The 13,879-nt window shown below is 41.6% G+C and overlaps 1 protein-coding gene across 3 annotated transcripts in view; it reads right to left on the reverse strand.

The window, feature by feature from the left end:
* TULP4 (TUB like protein 4) overlaps positions 1-13,879 on the reverse strand; it is a 589,117-nt gene that overhangs the window by 557,085 nt on the left and 18,153 nt on the right. The gene's annotated exons all lie outside the window — the stretch shown is intronic.

Raw genomic sequence — 13,879 nt, forward strand, 5'->3', positions numbered from 1 at the left:
CATTATAGACTTGATATGATGTCCAATACTAATTTGGAAGGAAGGTGCTCCAGGCCATTATCCACCCCCCTAGGAATGATTCTTTGGCATTCCTCCTAAGGTGCTGTCATGGACTAGAGAAAATAGAATTAGTCTTACTGTTAATTCGGTTTCTAGGAACCTTCCACGACAGCACGGGTAATCTCACCCTATTATACACTGTATTATTCTTTCTTATAAATAAAAAAAATTGAAGCAGTCCTAACGGTGTGGTCCTTTGTAAAAAAAAACACTGTAGACAGGAAGTTAAGGGGTGCTCTTTAACCTCTTCATGTGTTTCCTGTCCCTATTAGGGTATGGGAAGTATCCTCCTAAGGTGCTGTCGTGGAGGGTTCCTAGAAACCGAATTAACGGTAAGACTAATTCTATTTTTTTTTATTTAACTTACTGTTCTCCATCTTGGGTAAATTTTGTTCTATCATTAGTTTCTCTTAAATAATCCCCTTTATTGAGACAATCATTTTGATTCAATTGTATTGTGTATTTTAATGCATCTTTTATTATTTTGTTGGGGTACTTTTTTTTTTCCTCTAAACCTCTTTTCTAAAATGCGGGCTTAATTCAAAAATTGCCCATTGGTTGTGCAATTCTTCCTGATTCACCTGTATTGGCGATAGGGAATGTTTTTTATCCAATCTAGATAATGGCCACTGCTGAATTCCAGGTGACTATTCATATCAACATTTTTGAAAAATGTTGAAGTGTAAATAGTATCTCGTTCTCCCTTGTATATAACCAAATCTAGGAACTCGATTCTTGATGAACAAAATGGATAGGAGAACACTAGACCCTATGAATTACTATTGAGCTCTTGTACAAAATAATTCTGCTTCTTCAGGAGTTCCTGCCCAAATGAAAAAGAAGTAATCTAGATATCTTCTAGAATATAGAATGTGACCCAATGGCAGGGGGGAGCCGGCGATATGGAGGGACTCGAATAGCCTCATCAACAGGTTGGCATAACTGGGAGCGAACAGAGTACACATAACACAGCCCCTCAACTGCCGGTAGGTCCCACCCTCAAAAGAAAATATATGGTGTTCCAACACAAATTTGATGTGATCAATTGAAAATGAAGACTGAATCTCTGGTAATGGTCTATCTTGGCTCAAATAATGTTTGCTAGCTGTTAGACCCAAATCATGTTTAATATTAGAGTATAATGAACTGATGTCCAATGTAAAGATAGAGTAATTACATGGTAACTCTAACCTCAATTCCAAGATGAGATGGGAGTGGAGGGAGCACCATGCGTCTTCTTCCTGCCAGAGAGGAGCTTTTGGGCAGCACAGACAGGAGTCCTCAATAAGTACTAGCTTCTGTGCTCTCTGTACAGTGAGGAGGTGGACGCTGCGCACCTCCTGATAACTTCAGGGCCGGGTCCTATATTGTGTCAGTGGTCGCTCTGCTGATGCTCATAGATTTATTGCAGGAGTCTGTACTTTCAGGGTCACCCTGTCAGTGCCAGGTCACCGGCTCCAGCATCAACAGACCATAGGAAAGTTCAGACTGCTGCAATAAATCTCCCCATACCTCAGAGTGACAAAATATTACTATACAGAATCCGCACCGGACTGATCAACCCAGAGCCTGGTTACTGGCCACACATGCTAATATATATATATATATATATATATATATATATATATATATATATATATATATATATATATATATATATATATATATATATATATATATATATATATATATATATATATCTGTACATACAGCAAGTATATAACATATTTTGGGATTATAAGGCGCACCGGATTATAATACGCACCCCAAATTTTGGGGTGGAAAATAGAAAAAAAGGTTGTTGTTTTTTTAAATAAAATGGTGCACATTATAATCAGTTTTACCTGGGGGGTGGCAGGGTCACTGCCTCAAGAGGTTGGCGGTGACTGCGGCAGGAGTTGGGGGATGCTGCGGGCCCCGTCCTCTCAGAAGGGTTGCCGATTCAGGAGGACTAGAGCGGTGGCGAGAGTGGGCCGATGCTGTGGGCCCTGTCCTCAGAATTAGTCACCGGTGAGCGAAGGTACCCTCTCCCGTACATACCCCTGTGGTGGGCTTAGGAAAGATCTTGAGAGACGAGATCTCCTGATGTCACAAATCATTTGGGGCGGATGGTGTAACCAATCTTGGTGAAGTATTATTAACTTTGTAACTGACTTAAGGTGGATTTGTGCCCATTTTGATTACTCAGTCAGTGTGTTACGAGGTTTATGAGGAACTGACATATATATATTTCCTGCTACTCATTAAGCAAAGTTGCACTTTATATATTCACTTAGACAACAAATGATTGTGCAATATAGTCTATTTATTCTTCTGTGGACTTACCATAAATATTATATCTACTGTGGGATGTAGCAAAAGCTCCCCCTTGTGGAGTAATTTGGTTTGACGAGCGAATTAATTTTTGTCTATTTCACCTTTTTTAAATGATTTTAATCTATTGTTCTCAATAAAGATTGATTTGCACATATTATAATGGATTCCTGACTTCCATATATATAACAACAAACTACAAACAGATGCAAGTGCCTTACACTCTATTTGGCCATACTTGGCTGAATCTAAGGGTTATTGTTAGTCTCTTGCTGCCAGTTTTTTGTGGTGGCTCAGCTGATGTTGGCTGGTACCACTCTCACCTCCCTTTAGTCTATGTGCCCACGTTGCAGAAATGAAGCAAAAAATTTCTGCAAGTCCTCTCCCGGAAAAACGCATGCGGAATTCCGCACGCGTTTATCGCGCGATTTCCACATGCGGAATTGCCTTGAGTTTTTTATTGCATTGCACAAAGGCAATTCCGCTTGCGGAAACGCAAAATTAATGAACATGCTGCGGATTTTTCCGCGCATCAAAAACGCTGCGGAAAAATCCGCAGCATGTGCATCGAACTTGCGGAATCCCCTTGGGGACCATGGGGGGCAGATTACCAAGCGTTTATGCTGCGGAAATTCTGCAGCATATACGCATGAAAAACGCTACGTGGGCACACAGCCTTAAACCTTTAAATAGCCACATGACCTATCAGCTGACCGTCAGTTATAGAGTTCATTCTATTGCTAGGTGTGTGGAGCTGCTGTTGGAGATTTGCTGATGATTATACGTTATGTTGTTCTTCTTCCGTCCCGTCCCTTGTTAGTCATCTTACCATGTGTAACATTACAAGTAGTGATAATGCAAGCGTCTTTGTCGGCCAGTTCACTAGCTAGAGTAAATTGAGATGACAGGGATAAGGCATGTGACGGCGGTGTGGGATGGGTGGGGGGTGAAGACCCGCATAAGGTGTTAGCGGAGCTTAGGGACAGACAGATTTGTGTCAGGAAATGTCCCATCTCTCGCTCCCTACCGTTAGGGTCTTCCTCCCCCCTTTTATCATCCCGCTGTTACAGTGTGTTGTGCCATTCGTCGAACATCCCCTTGTCCGGCCTTGACACCCAAGATCTCAATCTGAGCATGCTCTGGCGGCCATTTTCCCAAAGCCCACTGCAGGGCTATGTATGGGCGAGAGAACCTCCGCTCACTGCCAAATTATTTTGAAAGATCGGGGCCAGTAGCATCGCCACCAACCTCCTTTATCTGTGACCCCGCTCAACCGAAGACGCCACCCCCCCTCCCCCCAGGTATAATACTATACCTTCGCATTTTAAGACATCCCCTTTTCCTCCCAAATTTTTTTGGGAAAAATAAGTGTCTTATAATCCGAAAAATAAAGTAATATGCATGTCCTTTGCCAGGTGTAGGATTGATCAATCCAGAGTATATAACATAATACATCTGTGCACATAGTATATCAATATAATAAAGAATAAGCCAGACATCAGCAGTTATATAGTATACACACTGTCATATCTGTATATACATACAACAATGTATATACTGTATAATACCTGCCAAGAAATGCAGAAATGGTGCAAAAATTTATGCACCAAATACAGTATTTTTCGGTTTATAAGACACACTTCTCACCAAATTTAGGAGGAAAAGGGGGGGTGCGTCTTATCAGAAGGTACGGTCTTTTACCTGAAAGTGGCGGAGCGGGGTCACAGCTTCAGGTGGTCAGCGGCGGCTGGAGTAGGGAGATGCTGCGGGCTCCCTCCTCTCATAAGAAGTTGGAGATGAGCGGCTGGGCTCGTCTACTAAGCATGCATCAGTTGCCATATCTAATGTATGCTCAAGAGATTCATGTCACTGTCATTGTTCTTCATAGTGTACAGTGACAATACACTCTCTCGCCGGCTCTGATCAGAAGTGACGAACAGAGTGTGACAAAGTCTGAACAGAGTGCACTGTTGATGCACTGCCCCCAAGCTGCCTCAACAGAAGAAATTTTATCCAGCATTTTCAACCCACAGGTACTCCACAGAATTTGATTATATCAGGTCATCATATTTAAACATTTTTTTTTTTTTTTTTTTTTTTAAATGTTGCTTTAGCCCTAAATTTTTCACTTTTGCAATAGGTAAAAGTGGATACCCACCGTTTGTAACTCACTTCATTCCGAGTGCTGTGATACCCCACATTTACTCAAAAAGTTCTGTTTGGTCACATGGCAGGGCTCAAAAGGGAAGAAGAGACATTTGGTATTTGGAGTGTAAATTTGGCAGGAATAGATTGCAAACACCATGTCTCATTTCTAGTGAAAGCAAAAATTAATTTTATTCTGCTAAAATGTTTTAGCCCAAAATTTGAAATTTTCACAATGGATAACAGGAGAAAAAGGACCCAGTAAGTTGTTACTCAATTTCTCCAGAATGTGAGGATACCCTATGTGTGGTCAAAAACTGCAGTTTGAGCACAAAGCAGGGCTCTGAAAGTAAATCGCACCCAGTAGATTTTTGGAGTGTAAATTTGTTAATGCCATGTATTTGCAGAGGCCTCCCAACATACCAAAACAGCATAAACCCAACAGCGACCTTATTTTGGAAACTAGATCCCTCAAGGAATTAATCTTGGGGTGTACTGAGTATTTTAACTTACGGGTGATTCACAGACCTCTTACTAAGCTGTTTTAATGCGTTTAAATCGCCGTGGAAATGCATTAAAACTGCATCGTGTGCACTCAACCTTAGATATAAAAACAAAAAGTTACATTTTTCCAATTACAATACAAGGAGTTTTTTTTTAGCACCAAATTTATCATTTACACAAGGGGTAATAGGAGAAAATGAACCCCATAATTTGTTATTCAATTTCTCCCAAACACAGTGGTACTCAATAAGTTGTCAAAAACTAATGTTTGGGCACATGGCAAAACTCGGAAAGCAAACAACACCATTTAATTTTTGGAACACAAATTTTGACACTGTTGCTTTTGCAGAGCCCCAGAGGTGCAAAAAAAGCAGAAACCCCACAAGTGATCCCATCTTGGAAACTTCACTACTTAAAGGGTAACAGTCACCAGGTTTTCCTCATATGATTAACAGCCATCATCTTTCAGTTCCATGTGACAACATTCTAAAATGCTGTGCAGTGGCTTGCAAAAGTATTCACCCCCTTGGCTTTACCTATTTTGTTACATTACGTGTTTAAATATTTTTGTAATCAGATTTGTGTGTGATGCCTCAGTACTAAATAGTCCAAGTTGGTGAAGTGAGAAAAATATAGGTATAAATGCCATTTATGGGATCAAATAATTAAAAATTGGTATGTGCATATGTATTCACCCATTTTGTGATGAAGCCCTTAAAAATGGTGCAAGCAATTACCATCATAGGTCACATGCTTAGTGAAATAAAGTCCACCTGTGCAATCCTAGTGTCACATGGACTGTCAGAATAAGCACAGGTTTCTGAAAGGCCATTGCAGAGTTCCCAAGCACAGACTGGAGTATTTGTCCATACCACCACAATAAGCCAAACACCAAATAGAGGTGGCCTTTATGGAAGAGTGGGCAGAAAAAAAACTTCTCAGCAGAGGAAATCATCTAACTTGAAGGAGCTGGAGCAGTTTTGCCTTGAGGAATGGACAAAAAAAAAAAACACTGGCAAGATGTGGAAAGCTCAGAGACTCATCCAAAGTGACATGCAGCCATAACTGCTGCAAAATGAGGCTCTACAAAGTACTTACTTTAGGGGGTGAGTAGTTATGCATACTGAAGTTTTCAGTTATACAAATATCAAAAGACTGACCGTCACTTCCAAAACAGAAAACTGGTGTGTACAGGTGCTTACTAAGAGTAGACATCTCCACATATAACCAACAAAAAAGGAGCACTCTGTGGCGCTATAGTATGCAAATATGTAATTTGAATTGCATTACTGCTCTAGAAAATACAAATAAATGAGAATTCTTAGCACATTAATTGTCCAATTCATGTGTACTCGGCAGCCAAAGTAAGGCGACTCATTGTTGGGAACCTATGTAGTGTGAATCCTCTCATACTGATGTCTACATATACAGGTGCATCTCACTAAATTAGAATATTATCAAAAAGTTAATTTAAGTTCTTTAATACAAAAAGTGAAACTCATATTATATAGAGTCATTACAATCTGATCTATTTCAAGTGTTTATTTCTGTTAATGTTGATTATGGCTTACAGACAATGAAAACACAAAAGTCACTATCTCAGTAAATTAGGATGATTAACAAAAAACACACACCTGCAAAGGCTTCCTAAGTATTTAAAAAGGTCCCCAAGTCTGTTTCAGTAGGTTCCACAATCATGGGGAACACTGCAGACTTGACAGATGTCCAGAAGGCAGTCATTGACACACTAAGTAAATGCAAAGTAAGTTTTGCATTTCATTTGGAAATCAAGGTCCCAGAGTCTGGAGGAAGAGTGGAGAGGCCACAATCCAAGCTGCTTGAGGTCTAGTGTGAAGTTTCCACAATCAGTGATGGTTTGGGGAGCCATGTCATCTGCTGGTGTAGGTCCACATTGACTTATCAGGACCAAAGTCAGCGCAGCCGTCTACCAGGAAATTTTATAGCACTTCATGCTTCCCTCTGCCAACAAGCTTTTTTGGAGATGGAAATTTCATTCTCCAGCAGGTCTTGGCACCTGTCCACACTGCTAAAAGTACCAATATCTGGTTTAAAAGCAACAATATCACTGTGCTTGATTGGCAAGCAAACTCACCTGACCTTAGCCCCATAGAGAATCTATGAGGCATTGTCAAGGGGAAGATGAGAGACCCCAGACCCAACAATGCAGACGAGCTGAAGGCTGCTATCAAAGCAACCTGGGCTTCCATAACACCTCAGCAGTGCCACAGGCTGATCGCCTCCATGCCACGCCGCATTGATGCAGCAATTGATGCAAAAGGAGCCACGACCAAGTATTGAGTGCATTTACTGAACATACATTTCAGTAGGCCAACATTTTGGATTTGAAAAACATTTTTCAAGCGGTTATAAAGTATTCTAATTTACTGAGATGATGACTTTTGGGTTTTTATTGGCTGTAAGCCATAATCATCAACATTACCAGAAATAAACACTTGAAATAGATCACTCTGTGTGTAATGACTCATATATAATGAGTTTCACTTTTTGTATTGAAGAATTGAAATAAATTAACTTTTTGATGATATTCTAATTTAGTGAGATGCACCTGTATATGGGAAGGTAAGCTCCCGCTATAATTAAAACCGCCTCTAGGCTTAAGGGTGGATTTCTCAGGCTTTAGGGGGGTGAATAGTTATGCACACTGAAGTTTTCAGTTTTGTCTTATTTATTATTTGCATCACAATAAAAAGAAAACCATATGTTCACAGTTGCAGGCGTGTTCCTTACATGAACTGATGCAAACCCAGAAAAAAAAAAAAAAAAAAAAAAAAAAAAAAAGGACATTCCAGGTTGCGAGGTAGAAAAACACGAAAAATGCCATGGGGGGAGTAAGTGGTATACTTTCGCAAGCCATTGCATATGACTTCAATTCACTTTGTAAGGCAAAAAACAAACACCTTTTATTACTACAGGAGGGTACAATGGGCGTCACTGGACTTGTACCAGTGCCTCCTCCTCTGCTTCGTGTGGATGACGCATCAGACATCATCCAGTGTGTTTCCTTCTGCGCTCCTGCATAGGTGCACTTCTTTCTGCCCTACTAAGGGCAGAGGAAAGTACTGTTCTACGCAAGCAGGGGAAAAGGCCAGAGACCGCCAGCACATGCGCATTACAGTATTTTGCCCTGCCCTAGGCAGGGCAGAGAGAAATGCACCTATGAAGGCGCACAAAAGGGAAACACTGAGGATGACATTGGATGCTTCATCCACAAGAAACAGAAAGACAGCATCACAAGAAGAGAGGTGCAGGATGAAAACCAGAGACACCAATCAGACCAGACCACACTGTAGGCAAGTATAATATATAAGGAGTATTTTTTTTGCCTTACAGGGCGAATTCGAGGCATACATACACAGCATTTTAGAATGTCGTTACATGGGGCTGAAAAGTGGGGGCTGTAGGTTATATGGGAAAAACCTGGTGACAGGTTCCCATTAGGCTGTGTGCACACGATGCGGATTTGAAGCAGAAATTTCCTGCGCATTTTTGCCTCTCCCTGGAAGAAAAAAAAAGCATATAAATTTTACATGCGTTTTTGACGCTTTTTAATGCGTTTTTTTGAAGTGTTTTCGTACATGACTGAATGCTTTTTGGAGTCAAATAAAGTTATTTGGTGGGACAATGCTTAAACCCTTGGATTACCATAAAACTGGGGTGAGTATATTGGTTCATTTAAATTATTTAAGAAAGTGTTTGCTTAAATTCAAATTTAGTGTTTACTCTGTTTCTGTGTATTTATTTAACGCTTTACTTAAATTAAATTTGTTAATGAAAAGGTCTGATTGACACCTTGTCATCACCAAACAAAAGAAGTAGTCCCATTCACCCAATCTTCATTAGCATTTCGATTCATGTAATTTATGTGGTTGCTGTGAGCTGTTATTTTTAGCCTTGGCAGGTACCATTAGGCAAACATTTTCCCTGACAATAATTAACATCTCACAGCTGGTTCGTTAGCCCCTACATCCCCCCGATCAGCACTCAGCAGCGCTCTGAATGCATATTTTTGTTGCATCCAAAACGTGGTGTTTTAATGCCGCACTTTTGTTGTCGGTACATGTGAATCCACCGCATATAATGACACTTCAATCGGTCAAAATCTGCAGCGGAGACTAGCATTTCTGCTACAGAAAGTGACATGCTGTGAGTGAGTTTCGGTACATCGCCACGGTCAGGAGCCGCTGCAGGTTTGACGCTGCCTGTTAATACAGCGTCAAACCCGCAGCGTCCAGATGTTACAGCATAGTGGATGGGATCTCTAGAAATCCCATGTCCACTATGCGTGCATCAGAGGTTGCGAATCACTCAAGGACACTGACATGTAGCGCATCTTTCAGGACCGCATCTCAAATTCTCTTGCAGAGTCGCTAGTCTCCACAACAGAAATTGGACCACTAGAATGTATTGAATGCGGTAAATCAGCACGGTTTAGTGAATTTACCTGCATTCAATAGACTGCAACGTTTTGGATAAAGAAAACATTTGCGTCCGAAGCGCTGCTAGGTCCGAATTATGGGCACAGAGCCTAAAATGTAAAAAAAAAAAAAAAAAAGAAAAGCGTAGGCTCTTGCATCATTTTTATAACCAGCAGAGGGAAAGCCGATCGCTGGGGGCTGATATTTAGTAGCCGAGGAAGGGGCAATTAGCCAACAATGTTCCCTGGCTATTAATATCAGCCCACAGCTGTTTGTTTAGCCTTTACTGACTGGATTACAGGGGGCCCTCAGAAACAAATAAACGTGAGGTCCCCCTATAAAATCTAACTGAAAAATCTCCTGAAAAAAGGTAAAAAAAAACAAGCAACCATATCCCTCACCTGTCCGCCGTCAACAAGTGTCCCATGGCGATCCGGGTCACTTCTACAGCAGTGACATCAGCCATCACTGATGTCACTGCTGTAGAAAACAGCAATATACACTGACTGGGGTGTAAAATCACTCCTGTCAGTGTACATGCTGCTGCAGGAGGTCACTGGGGCTGATCAGCTTAAGATCAGCTGATCAGCCCCAGTGAGCTTACCACCCTGGGAACATTCTTGCGAATGTTCCCAGGGTGAGCATCAGCTGATGGTCACATAACTATCAGCGGATCGCTGCCAGCACTGAGCAGCTGATGGCCACGTGACTATCAGCTGATTAGTGACATCACCGCAGATCCTGGAAGCTCTGTACACTGCGGGGCGCGAGCCCGCTTCCCGTACTGTATATCGCTGGCCACCGGGGAGACCGCATCGCCGGGGACCAGGAGGACACCAGGGGCCGCCAGACAGGTGAGTATAAAGGTTTTTTTTTGTTTGTTTTTTTTTACCAACACGGGCTGCGCAGAGCAGACTGCTGCTCCTCCCATCCACACAGCTCTTGCTGTTATCAGCCAGAACAGCAGTCGGATGAGAGGAGTAATAGCATCCTCTCCCAACCCGGGTACCACCCGCACCTCGTTTCCGCGCCTATTGATTTTAATTGAAACCCAGCAATTAAGCAGGTATATAGATATTCTACCTGCGGGTTTGCTGCGATTCAATGCTAGTCAATGGGCACAAATTCACCGCAGAATCGTGCAATAAATGGTAATGCTGCGATTTTTATGGCAATGGTAATCTAGAGCGGAAACTTCCGAATCATGTGCACAGAACATCCGGATTACCATTGCTATACATGGCAGACCTATTAACAAGCGTTTTAATGCATTTCTGCGACGGAAACACATCCACAAACTATAATCACAGAATTTTATAAGATGGACCAAGAAAATGAAAAACTTAGGGTTTTCCTGGAAAAATTTTACTTTAGCCTCAAAGTTTAAATTCACACAAGGGCTAATAGAAAATGGATTGGACAATTTGTTATGCAAATTATACCAAATGTGGCAGTACCCATATGTAGTTGTACACTTAGAGTAAAAGATAGGGATTGGAGGGGAAGGAGCATGACTTGACTTTTAGAAAGATTTCATTTGAATAGATTGAATAGATTCTGGGCTCTATTAGCAGAGGCCCTGAGGTGTCAGTTCAGCAGAAACCCCCACAAGTGACCCCATATTGGAAACTTTTCTGCTTAAGGAATATAGGGTTGTAGTGAGGTGTTTCGAACCCACAGGTGCATCACAGAATTTTATAACACTGAGCCATGGAAATGTAACATTTTAGTGGTAAAAAAGTAATTTTTATTTTAGATGCAAATTTGTCGGTTACACTAGGGTTAATAAGTAAAACTGGACCCCACAATTTATTGCACAATTTCTCTCGAACATGGTTATGCCCCATATTTGTTTAGAAACAACTGTCACAAGTCAGGGCTGAGAAGAGGTCGTAGTCCCGTATGTGCTAGAAAAGCAGAAAAGTCCAAAAAATTACCTCATTGTAGAAATTGCACCTGTTAATGAATTAATCTACGACTGCAGTGACTTATGTAATATCCTCGCCATACTTTTTTCTGGAGAATAGCAAATATGCCACTTTAGGGTCCATAGATAGTGCCCCCACACAGTATATTACACACTTAGGGTATGTGCACACGATGCAGAAATGAAGCAGAAAATTTCTGCATCATTTCTGCATCTCCCTGGCAGAAAAAACGCATGCAGATTGTGCATGCGTTTTTCCTGCAGAATACATGCGGATCCACATGCGTTTCCGCATGCAGATTGACAAGCGCTTTCCAGGCGATCTTAGCATCACCTGGAAAGTGCTTGATAACTAGGTCACACTATATAAATCCATGCAAACAGCATGGATTTATATAGTGTGACCCGAGAGAGTGTATATACTTACCTCCGATGGCCCGCGCTGTCCTGCTTTACACTCCGTTCTCCCGGCTGCCGGCAACTTTGAATTGAAATACCTGCCGACGTCAGCGTCACGTGACCCGTCACATGACTCTGACGTCACCGCAGGTCCTACAACTCACTGCAAGTGCCGGGAACCAAGCGGGAGCGCTGCGCGGGCCGACAGAAGGTAAGAATACATTTATTTTTTATTTTATTCTTTTTACAGCTTTTTTAATGGTACCTGGGTGTGGATGAGACTCTCCTCTCCTCCACACCCGGGTACCATCCGCACATTAGAACGCACCAATTACGCAAGTACAAATGCTGTCTTGCGGAATTGGCGCGTTCTAATGCAAGTCAATGGCGGCGAAATCGCCGCGTTTCCGCAAAATTAATTGACATGCTGCGGATTTTTGACCGCAGCGTTAACGCTGCGGAAAAATCCGCATCATGGGCACAGCACATGCGGATTTCCATTGGGGAACATTGCTTCCCTTCTACCATGCGTTTTTCATGCGTTTCCGCGGCGTTTACGCAACTGCAAAAACGCCGCGGAAACGCATGAAATACGCATCGTGTGAACACAGCCTTATATTGTAGCGCCCCCATACATTGTGCCCAGCTTGTGCTTCTCAAGACACATACCCTGTAAATTGTTAAATGGCCTCCCCCGCTACAGAAATGTCAAACATGCGTCCGCTTACTGCGGTTTAGGAACAGTGGGTTCAGGAGGGGGGCATTTGGATTTAGGAGAGCAGAAATCACTGGATTTATTTGGGTGGGGGCAGCCATGTCGCTTTCCCAGAGAGTCTTTGTTCTACCAGTAACATGGGAACCCTTTAGATTTCCAATGATCGATGACAGACCTGAGTAGGGGCAGCTTTTGTGCAGGACAAGCTGGGTTATTTTTTTTTTTTATTGTTAATATTTTGGGGTAAATAACATTTTTTTTGATTACTTTCAGTATAAGGCTGGGAAGACATTCTTGTGTTCTACGCTGAGCGACTACATCAGGGTTTCCGTGTAAATCCCACAAAATGTGATTCAGACAACTCTGAGGATGGAATCGCTCACTATAATGAGGCAGATGTAGAAACTTTGGACTCCCATTTGGCATCAACCCATCTTTTTAGGCGTTCACAGAACTGTGGTTGCCCGCACTTGTGCGCTAAAAAGACGCCTAAAATGATAGGAAACCGCGGGAACACAGACCAGACGAAGACCAAAGAGATTCATAGTTAATGGATTCGTTGGGGATTTTATCTGAAATCGCAGTTTATGGGTTTAACACGGAAATCCTGAAGTAAGAGCTCAGCAGGATAAATATAAAGAAAATTATTCTGATTTTTGGCCAGTAGAATCAACAGATAGACAAAGGTCGGTGCAGTTGAAGCGATATCAGATGCATATATATATATATATATACACGACCTTTGTCTGTTGATTCTACTGGCCAAAAATCAGAGTAATTTTCTTTGTATTTATCCTGCTGAGTACAGACCAAAAGTTTGGACACACCTTCTCATTTAAAGATTTTTCTGTATTTTCATGACTATGAAAATTGTACATTCACACTGAAGGCATCAAAACTATGAATTACCACATGTGGAATTATATATTTAACAAAAAAGTGTGAAACAACTGAAAATATGTCTTATATTCTAGGTTCTTCAAAGTAGCCACCTTTTGCTTTGATGACTGCTTTGCACACTCTTGGCATTCTCTTGATAAGCTTCAAGAGGTAGTCACCGGAAATGGTTTTCACTTCACAGGTGTGCCGTTTAATAAGTGGGATTTCTTGCCTTATAAATGGGGTTGGGACCATCAGTTGTGTTGTGCAGAAGTCTGGTGGATACACAGCTGATAGTCCTACTGAATAGACTGTTAGAATTTGCATTATGTCAAGAAAAAAGCAGCTAAGTAAAGAAAAACGAGTGGCCATCATTACTTTAACCACTTCGCACCAGAGCCTGTTTTTGCCTTCATGACCAGGCCAATTTTTTCAATTCTGACCAGTGTCACTTTATGAAGTAATTACTCTGGAACGCTT

Source organism: Phyllobates terribilis, unplaced genomic scaffold (assembly GCF_046119375.1).
Source record: "Phyllobates terribilis strain yellow unplaced genomic scaffold, ASM4611937v1 Scaffold_3__8_contigs__length_932513732, whole genome shotgun sequence".
NCBI lineage: Eukaryota > Metazoa > Chordata > Amphibia > Anura > Dendrobatidae > Phyllobates > Phyllobates terribilis.